The 11098-nt window shown below is 38.5% G+C and overlaps 1 pseudogene; it reads left to right on the top strand.

The window, feature by feature from the left end:
- Positions 1-9336: 9336 nt before the first annotated feature.
- LOC149220214 (uncharacterized) lies at positions 9337-10652 on the top strand (annotated as a pseudogene).
- The last annotated feature ends 446 nt before the right edge of the window (positions 10653-11098 follow it).

The following is an 11098-nucleotide window of genomic DNA, read 5'->3' as shown; positions in this document are numbered from 1 at the left end:
TTTTCGGAATGTCTTTAGTCTTCATTCTGATTTGATGGTATCCTAAACGAAGATCCAACTTGGTGAAGTAAATTGATCTATGCAATTCATCCAGTAATTCATCAATGACGGGGATGGGAAACTTATCTTTAATACTGAGCTTGTTGAGATCCCTATAATTCGGACACATGCGCCATGATCCATCCTTCTTGTGCACTAATACTACTGGAGCAGAGAAAGAACTTTGACTCGGTTGAATTATACTAGCCTCTAGCATTTCTGCAACCATACGTTCCATTTCACTCTTTTGGGCATAGGGATATCTGTACGGCCTGCTGTTTGGAGGAACACTTCCTGGAATCAAATGAATAGCATGATCATGATCACTAATAGGTGGGAGACCTTTGGGAGTCTCAAGTACCTTGGAATGATTTTACAAGACTTTTTGGATATCTGGAGAAATAGATGATTGCAATGTGGAAACATCTAGAGAACATAATTGTGGAATTACACCTCTTTGTTCCTTTTTTAGAAGCTTTGTCATACCATTAGAGCTAATTATCTTTCCTGGTTTCCCTGCAATACCCCTCAATTCAACTTCCTTGCCTTCCACGGAAAATTTCATGAAAAGTTCTTCAAAATTTAAAGCTATTGTACCCAAGGATTGTAGCCATTGTACTCCTAGTACAACATCAGCACCTCCCATTGGAATGGAAAGCATTGGGCTAGTCAATACATATTCTCCCATCGATAGCTTGATATTATAGCACTTTCTAGAGCAATTTATTGTTCCTCCATTTGCAACCATCACTTGACACTTTGGTGCTAGGTATAAGAAGCAATTCAATTCTTTTGCTACCTTACAATGAATAAAATTGTGGGTACTTCCTGAATCAATCAACACTAGTACCTTTTTCTTCTTGATTTGTCCTTCTATCTTGATGGTTTGAGGAGTGGTAATTCCCGCCAATGCATTACAAGATATGGTCAGATTCATTTCTTCTTTATCTAGGCTTTGTTCCTGGAGTATATCCTCTTCTTTTGACCTTTCTTGCTCCTTTTCTTCTTCCTCTTCACAATCTATGTAGAATAATTTCTTCTCAGCACATTTATGACCTTTAGTGTATTTGCTATCACAACTGTAACAAAGCCCTTTTGCTCTTTTTCCTTCCAATTGTTGTGGTGTCAACCTTATATGTTGTGGAAGACTAGGAGCAACCACACTTCCATCTTTATAGTTGTGAGTGGTATGCTTCTTAGTTGCCATAATTTTGCTTTCCATTTTTCTTGCTAACCTGAATGCCTTCTCTAATGAATCAGGTTCCCAAAGGCGAACATCATGTTGGATATTATCCTTTAAAGTACCTATGAACACATCAATCCTATGCTCCTCTGGAATATCTTTTACCCTTATGTTCAATTTTTGGAACTCCTCAATGTGCTCCATTATTGAACCCTTTTGTTTGAGATTTATCAATTGGCTAAAAAAAGTGTTGCTTTTTGTATCCTCATAATGTGCTATCAATTCTTCCGTAAAAATTGCCCAAGTGATAAATTGTTTACGAGAGCAAAGCCATTGATACCATACGAACTGATTTGGTTCCAAATATAAAGTTGCAATACGTACCTTTTGTGTTTTTTGCACATTATTGAGATCGAAAAATTGCTCCATTTGTAATATCCATGTTGCGGGATCCTTGCCATCAAACTTCCTCATATCTATTTTTAGAATATGGTGGGTTTTCGATCCCACATTAGAGTCTAAGAAATCATGATTAACATTTCTTTTGTTCGTATCATGAGTTTCCTTTACTACCTTTTCACCATTGGTAAGTATTTCTTGTAGAAAATTTGTCAAATCTGTCTTCAAATCTGCCATGCCTGTCTTCAAATTTTTGTTCAAATCTATCTTCAAATTGTCCATCTTAGCTTCCATGCCATTCACCTTAGCTTCCATGCCATTTATCTTAGCTTCTGTTAGCTTTTGTGACAGTGACATTTGTTGCACTTGTTCTTGTAATTTTGATATATCATGTAGCATTTCTTCCTCTTCTTCATGAGTCATGCTAGATCTTTCAGGTTGCTTACTAGGTGTTTGCATTTTCTTTCCTCGAGGAATTAGTTACCGATAATAATTCTCTACTATGCCCTTTGAATTCCTTCAAAATAAATTTTCAAACCAAGCTTAAGTAAAAATTTAAGAAAATCTACACACCTTTTTTCACTTTGTAGGAGCTCGATATTGCCTCTGATGTATCTCTGTACTTTCCGATCATCTAGTTTTGAATTTATGACCTGCAGTAGCCCTCTGTGTCCTCTTTCCAATGCCACAAGTCTGACCCAAATTGGATTCTCCAAGGAAGATTTATGCGAAATCTCCCACAGTGACTTGATTATAGACTAGTTCACTAGAGCGAATTTGTACGACGTGCCACGAGTCATTGTTTTGATCTTTGGATCTGTAAAATGCATACAAGAAACTAAAGTACATCCTTTGTTGAAAAGTGTGCAACAAGAAATGCTTGTTGAGAATGCAACAAGATGATGGAGCTTAGTGCAAAGAGTCGCCTTCACTAAGTGGGCCCACGGGAAAATTATGGCGCAAGTTCTATTTTTGATCACAGTGTGGATGATCACAGTGTGGGTGACCACAGTGTGAGTGATCACAGTGTGAGTGATCAAATTCTATTTTTAGACTGGCTGTCAAAAGTAGAAAAGTCAAATATTATTGTCTCATAATAATATTTGGACTATAAACTTTGTCTTATTCTCTTGGAGCACTTCAGGATGAGCTACGGATGTGGTACATGCAGATCCCAGAGGGAAATACGTGGTTACCTATGGGATGACTAATATTTGCATGCAGGACTTCAGTTAGAACTCAAGTGAGTTGAGTTTAGTGGACTGGAGGTGCAGTTGATGGAGTTGTGTTCAGTTTAGCCTTGTTAAACTAGTTGTATTTAGTCTAACTGATCAATAGACTAGAGATGAGTTGGGTGAATTAGTTATTAATTAATTCACAAGTTATTAACTCATAATGCAACTATAGAATACATCAGTTAACTCAGTTGCATGTCAGTGCATGTTCAGTTCAACAGGGACAGGTGTTAGAGGATCAAATTGCTATCAGTTGTGACTATAGCTGTGCATGATGATTTGCACAATCAGAGGGATTGAGTATGCCAATGAATTGGCCAATATCAAGAATTGTAGCTTGTGCTCACGTCCAACAGAGTGTGAGTGATTATTTGCAGGTCAAATACGAGTTTGGTAAGCCATTCTCATCAGTTCTTGGGCAGGTATTGAGCTGGAGAGGCAGGCAAGCAGTGGAATAGATTTGGAGATCAGATCTGAGCTGTATTGTGTGTAACAGGTGGAGCTGGTACTGGATTGGTTGTGATAAGCATTGAACTTTTTAATGTTACATGATTCAATCAATATAATATACAGATAGTTGGGGTTTTTAGAGAGATGCTTTCCCCGGGAAAATACTGTGTTGATATGTGTGATTGATGCTTCTATGTACGCTTGTGAATGTTTCTGCTTCTGTAAATTGATGATCAACGTAGAGGAGGTTATGTATTATGCATGTTCCGCTTATAAGTGTATAATCAGGATAATCTCTGTGAATATGTGTCATATTATTCAAAATTTCTACATGGTATCAGAGCTAGATAATTGTAGAAAAAGTTTCTACATGGTATCGGAGCTGCTTGATTTGTAGAAGAGATTTTTACAGGATATCAAGCGAGGATTGATCATCAGATCTATCATTCAGAAAGTGTTTACATTTTATTTCCTTTAGGCAGAGTCTGTAATCGGGCCAGGTAGCCTCTGGATTCATCCTTCTTTTGGAAGGTGAGATATCCGGTGAATGCCGAGACAGTCAATCTCTGTACAAGATATACTTTGTTCTCATGAATTCTAGATCGGAAGTGGTTGAGTTTTGAGCTGGTGGAATTCAAATTTAATTCCAAAGCAAGAGATAAAACTCAGAAGAATTAAGTGTGAGAATGGAAACAGTATGCCCCAGTATCTCACGAAGTTCACCCAATTCCGGGATGAGCTGGGAAGTGTGGGGGTGATTGTCGGATGAGGATGGTGAGTCTAGCACTCCTTGACCTTCATAAGAGTTGGCATAGCTACCAAGACTCGGTGAATGGAAGGGAGAAACTGCCAAATTGGGAACGAATATGGTCGGATTTGATGCAGGAGGAGATTAGACGGAGCACCAGAGACAGTTCTTCATCCATGCAGGATGAGGCGAACTGTGCCTTAGCGAGTAAGATGAAGAAGGGGAAGGGGAAGGTTTCTCTTTCCGAATCCAGTTCTTCCAGTGATGGGAAGAAGGTTGACAAGTCGAAGGTGAGATGCTTTTGTTGTCATGATGGAGACTTGGTGGTTGAGAGGGAGCATACATTACCTCTCAACATGCAAAGCCAGAAGAAGTCTCAGACGATTGTGGAGGAGCCACGATTGGTGCAGCAGCTTCAGGAGGTTGTGGAGGAGCCACAACAGGGGAAGCTGAGAGGAGATCGAGTAGAGACATCTACTCATCCAGAGACCTCCAGTAGGGGGAAACTTCGAGCCAGGTGGGTTGAGGGATCGCATACAACCATACCTCCTGGTAGGAGGTGGGGTGATGTGGATTGATTGTCCCAAGGAGGAGGGGCAGGATCCTTGAGGTACCCAACCTCTTGGATGAGACCTTGCTACGGGAGCCCCAATGTGTAGTAGCAGGAACTAATTGATTGGGTAGAGACAGATGCGGATGGAGCGGCAGAGAGAGTGACAATGCAGGGAATCCCAGGACAGCTCATAGCTAGCAGGCTGCAGCAATGCGAGAGGCACAAGTGTTTTTCACAGTGCTAGGTGGCACAAAGAGGTGTGCAATGGTGCAAGATGCATGGAGATGTTGCAGTAGCGCAGATGTCAGAGAGGGAGCACTTGTCAGCAGCAGGTAGAGCTTCAACATCAGAGGGTGTTTCTAGCCCAACAGGGAGGTCAGTTGGGAGGTGCAGTGTGGATGCAATGCTGGGAGATAGAACCAGCAGAAGTACGGATGCAGTTAGAGATCAAAGTGACAGAGGCTAGAGCAGTCAGATAATGAAGAGCACAGAGATGTAGAGTTTTCAGTCGACAGAGGCAATAGCAGTGAAAGACTTTGATGACAGAGCAAGTGGACCGGCCAGATGTGTTGCATGGAGAACATTCCAAAGTTTCAAGATCGGGTTTGAGAGGAAGCCTTTCTTGTTGAGAGGGAGTGTTGAAAAGTGTGCAACAAGAAATGTTTGTTGAGAATGCAACAAGATGATGGAGCTTAGTGAAAAGAGTCGCCTTCACTAAGTGGGCACGCAGGCAAATTATGGCGCAAGTTCTATTTTTGATCACAGTGTGGATGATCAAAGTGTGGGTGACCACAATGTGAGTGATCACAGTGTGAGTGATCAAAGTCTATTTTTAGACTGGCTATCAAAAATAGAAAAGTCAAATATTATTGTCTCATAATAATATTTGGACTATAAACTTTGTCTTATTCTCTTGGAGCACTTCAGGATGAGCTACGGATGTGGTACATGCAGATCCCAGAGGGAAATACGTGGTTACCTATGGGATGACTAATATTTGCATGCAGGACTTCAGTTAGAACTCAAGTGAGTTGAGTTTAGTGGACTGGAGGTGCAATTGATGGAGTTGTGTTCAGTTTAGCCTTGTTAAACTAGTTGTATTTAGTCTAATTGATCAATAGACTAGAGATGAGTTGGGTGAATTAGCTATTAATTAATTCACAAGTTATTAACTCATAATGCAACTATAGAATACATCAGTTAACTCAGTTGCATGTCAGTGCATGTTCAGTTCAACAGGGACAGGTGTTAGAGGATCAGATTGCTATCAGTTGTGACTATAGCTGTGCATGATGATTTGCACAATCAGAGGGATTGAGTATGCCAATGAATTGGCCAATATCAAGAATTGTAGCTTGTGCTCACGTCCAACAGAGTGTGAGTGATTATTTGCAGGTCAAATACGAGTTTGGTAAGCCATTCTCATCAGTTCTTGAGCAGGTATTGAGCTGGAGAGGCAGGCAAGCAGTGGAATAGATTTGGAGATCAGATCTGAGCTGTATTGTGTGTAACAGGTGGAGATGGTACTGGATTGCTTGTGATAAGCATTGTACTTTGTAATGTTACATGATTCAATCAATATAATATACAGATAGTTGGGGTTTTTAGCGAGATGCTTTCCCCAGGAAAATACTGTGTTGATATGTGTGATTGATGCTTCTATGTACGCCTGTGAATGTTTCTGCTTCTGTAAATTAGTGATCAATGTAGAGGAGGTTATGTATTATGCATGTTCCGCTTATAAGTGTATAATCAGGATAATCTCTGTGAATATGTGTCATATTATTCAAAATTTCTACATCCTCTTTCTGTACCTTCTTACGAAATTTCAATCCGATCCCCAGAGAGAAAGTTATGAAGATTTTCCCCAGGTCACCTGTTTGGAATGTAATTCAGGAGTCTGCAAAAGGACCAACTTCCTCAGATCATATCTTCTCAAATATAGTGCAAAAAGCTCTAAAATTTGGACCCGAGGTTCAGCGCGATATCTTCTCAAATGGGTTTTTTTTACAACTTCTGAAATGTCACAGAAAAAATTTATAGCGAAAATGCCATGATGACCTGTTTGGAGCAGCGAAACCCTAGAATCCAAAGCTCTGATACCAAATGTTATGAAACTAGTTCAAGAAGAGATAGAAAAGATAGATCAACACCTTAGAATTCAGCCTCTTTGAGGGGGCAACCTCCTTTACATTACATAAATGAACAATTCTTGGATGATTCAAATGACAAAACCTCCTTTCTATATATAGGAGTCTAAGGAGTCACAATATAACCCAGCCGACCTAACAATAATAATATAAAGCCACAAAAACAACAATAGAGGGATTCTATGGGGTACAGTAATAACAATATGGGGATAATAGGGGCACAACAATATTACTAAGGGATGCAACTACAATAGTAAAGGGGTAATTACTATTATTATAGGGACCCAACAGGCTTGGATTGCGTGAATGTCAGTCGAGAAGCAAAACTAGTCGTCAAAGACTAAGTAGGATCTACCTTGTGCTTGAAGACAAGGGCATGTAGATGGGCAAATGGTCCCAGCGTACCTAAAACTTTTTACGTTAGCTAAATTGACATGGTCTTCATTTTGAGAAAGCTACTCTCATGGTTGGTTGGGAATGTTGAGCACTATTTTATTATAGGGAAAGTGGAAGGTTTGCAACTGATTTTTATACTTTTTCCTACTATTTAGCTTGGTATTCAATCATTCTATACTCACTTAAATCTGCAAGAAATTAGTGACAAAGGTGCATAATTTGTCATATCCGATTGCAATGATATGGTTGGCAAATGTTCTTTTAACAAGAGCAGAATAAAGCATTGTCAAATGTGCTCTCAAAAAAACTATTTTACCTTTTTAAAGACAATGCTCTACCAAAAACTATTTTACTCTTAAGGAACTTCAGAGCAAGTTTTGGGTGTTTTAGTATTGACGTGTATATTGTTATGATGCTTTGCTTTCTCAATTTTGAGCTGTTGAGCAACATTTTCTCCAATTTAACTTTTTTTCATTTTCTATCATTATGAAAAATTATTGCATATAAAACTAATATGAACTCACTTTATAGGGGTGTCTCTTCAGTTAAAATGTACCCCCGTTTATTAGTTTATTGTTTTCTATATTTTGAGTTGGGTAATTTATGGCTAAAATGGACATGCAACATTTATTGGTTGTTGATGTTCTAAATTGTGTTGGCAAGATGGACAGGCCATAGGCCTACATTTTAGGAATCATTTTCACACAAAACTTGGGATGCACAACTCAGTAATGGTGTATGTGCATGAGACTTGTAAAAGATAATAAAATCTCAGGGTGGTATTCTAAAATAGTCATCCAATTACAAATGCAAAGAAACTAAAAGCAAAGCTTGACATAACTTTCTTGGCTGTTTATGATATGTTAATAATAGTGAGCAACATACAATACTCACAGAAGAAGCTACCATGGCATCCCCAACAATCCCTGGAGGAAGATAGAGTCCAATAAATGGAAACAATAATCCAACTGCTATGGGGATATCCATTATTACATTATAATCCATAGCCTAAGAATGGTTAAGTCTGATTTGTGTGAATGTGCTCCTTGAAAGGTCAACGACAGTAATGACATCTTCCAAACTGCTTTTCATCAGTACTATGCTAGCAACTGCATGGGTATATTTGTCCCAGCAAGAATTACAACCACATCAGCAACCACTAGTGCTGGAGAATCATTGATACCATAGCCCAACATTGCAACTGTCATCTGAAACATATGTAGAACCAAAAGCATAAGGCAACAAGTTCTCTTTGTACAAAGCTGAATACATTTATACAGTGAAATGTTTAGAGCTCTACAAATGTTTAGAGATCTGTAAACATTTCTAATCTGTTCAACAGTCATATTAAAATTCACATGACCAGGATCAAAATATTGGGAGGAATCAACAGTCATATTAAAATGCACATGACCAAGATCAAAATACTGGGAGGAACATCGCTTGAGGATTAGGGGCAAATGGAAACTAAAATGTAAGTACCTCTTCAAATCCACATGACTGTGACAATTCCAACCTGCTTCGCAATGGTGCTTGCAGTATGTCAATTGTCTCTTATGACTATAATACTTTTAACTCATCGATTTTTAAAATGGATATCACATCTTGTGAGTCTGGCTTAATTGAATTTGACTTTGCAAATATTCCTGCAATCTTTGTTGTGATGGACACCAAAAATCTAGTTTTAGCCATCCCTTTAATCTCCTTCAAAATGTCATAAGCATCTTCAGAAATAATGATTTCAGAACCTAACATCAGCTTGACATTGCCTATGACAATATTCAATAGTTCAGGAGCAACATGTCGATTACAATGTTTGGAGCATCCTTATGGGTTCTCCCTTCTACCAAAAGATGGATTGGGTCCAAAGGGCGGATTAACTATCATAGAGGCCACCTCCAGTCCAAATATCAACCTTTTACAGATTCTTCAGGGACATATGCACACTATCAAAGGTCTACTACATATATGGTTGTTACAGCAAAAAAAAAGAAGCTCTTGTTGTTACATTCGACAATGCTTACGAGGATGATGAGTATGTGCCCTTTGCAGAAATGAAAAGATGGAATACTAATAAGCCTTCAGGCTTTGGGGATTCCAAAACATATTATACCTCACTTGAGGATAGACTTCTTGCTGAGATAGAGTAGAGTCAGAAAAAACAGATAGCTAATGTCAATAAAATGAAAAATAGAACAGTGAACAATGTGGAAAAGGTTAAACATGAAAGCCCAAAGATACAACAGAACGAACATAAACAACAAAATGAACTAGCACCAATTGGAGTGAATGTTCGTATTGGAAGCCTGCCTAAAAAGAAGAATATTGTTAGAGATTTGCAAGTGCCATTTAAAGGATGCCCATGCCTACTTCATATAAACCTTGTTGTGTCTGAAAAAAAGGAAAACAAGGGATCCTGTTTGCAAGGGTTTGGAATTTCTTGTTTTTTCTTTTTTCTTTTTGAGAGTGAGGATTTAGCAAACAGATTTTCAATGAATATAATGGACAAAATATCATCTTTGGCAAGATTGAGAGAAATATAACTTGTAGTCTCAGTAGTCCAAGCCCCAATTCTAATAGGAGGCACAAAAAAAATATTGTCATGATCTTGAAATGAAGGAAAGAAAAGTTGCAGAATTGATTACCTCTTCTGCTCGAAAGCATAGAATTGTTCATGTTTCTACTAGCCTTGTTTCTACCAATCGTCAAAATATTGGAGGCAACATTGCCATAGCTGTAAATGCCAATACAACGTTGGGTGATGAGGTTTGTCAAGATCTGAGATTAACATTTTCCACCATTGATGACCCATGCATTGAACGAAATAAATCACGTCCATCTATCATGGGGACAATATTTTTGCCTGTTTTTCATATGTCAAAAGGATGCTGGCAGTGGAACTACAACAACATGTACAGCTGATCAAGGTGAACTTATGGTCCGTAAACTTCAGCTGCTAAAGAAAAGAAATGAGAATAGGGATTCATGTGAGGAACATAAAAGGAGTGTAATAGATACTTCTCCAAATTCAGGTGACATACGAAAAGAAACTTTGACCAGACTTTCTAATGATGTGGTAGAAGCAGTGCAAGGGTCTGAGACAAATTCGGGTAATCTTCCTGATGATGATCTTGAAGGTTCAAAAACAACTTTTGATGTGTCTCAAAATGTCATTGAGTGGCCTCATGATGATCAAAATGCATTAGATGTTCATAGGCATGGTTCAGAATCAGTCCAGGAAGGTTTGTTAAGTTCAGATGGGGCATCCTTGTTTCTAGCAATGCAGCAAACTAAATTGTTGAAGGGCAATGATGAGGGCAGCCAAGAATCTAGAGTTGTTGATGAAGATGATGAAATCGATGATTTTGATCCATATTTATTCATAAAGAATTTGCCAGACCTCCTTGAAGTGGTTTCATCTTTTCGACCCATGTTGCTATCAAAACGAACACGAAGATGCCCGCCTATCACACTTGTCTTAGATTTGGATGAGCTTTAAGTGAAGATTGTGAATTTTGGATCAGAAAGTCATCTTGTTTTCTTCAGTGCATCAGTTCCTAATAGCATTTCTTCCCACATATTGAAAACTATTTCAGCAAAGGAAGTTGTTCAGTTGCAAGCAATAGGAAGTACAAAAAACAAGGTGGTTCACGTGCCCGAAGAAGGAAGAATTTTTGGATCTTGTCCCCTATTAGAGTATATATACCATATTTTTGATAAGTTTGCAACCAGTCCCGCGGTCTTCTCTGAAGATAAGAAGACTATTTGTATCAATGTAATATTAAGCACAAAAGGCATTGATGCAAAAAGTAATGAGGATGCCTATAAGAATGCCTTGAGAACTCTTCTTCAAAAATTGGAGAAGGAAAAAGGTAAATATTTCTCAAATACAAAGATTCAAATTGATGTGAAAATATTTGAACCATGGATATCTGGGGATTCAGT

Source organism: Pinus tabuliformis, chromosome Q (genome assembly GCF_031772625.1).
Source record: "Pinus tabuliformis cultivar Carrire ecotype Pingquan chromosome Q, CPIR1, whole genome shotgun sequence".
NCBI classification, from domain to species: Eukaryota; Viridiplantae; Streptophyta; class Pinopsida; order Pinales; family Pinaceae; genus Pinus; species Pinus tabuliformis.
This window is presented reverse-complemented; position numbering and strand designations above follow the sequence as displayed.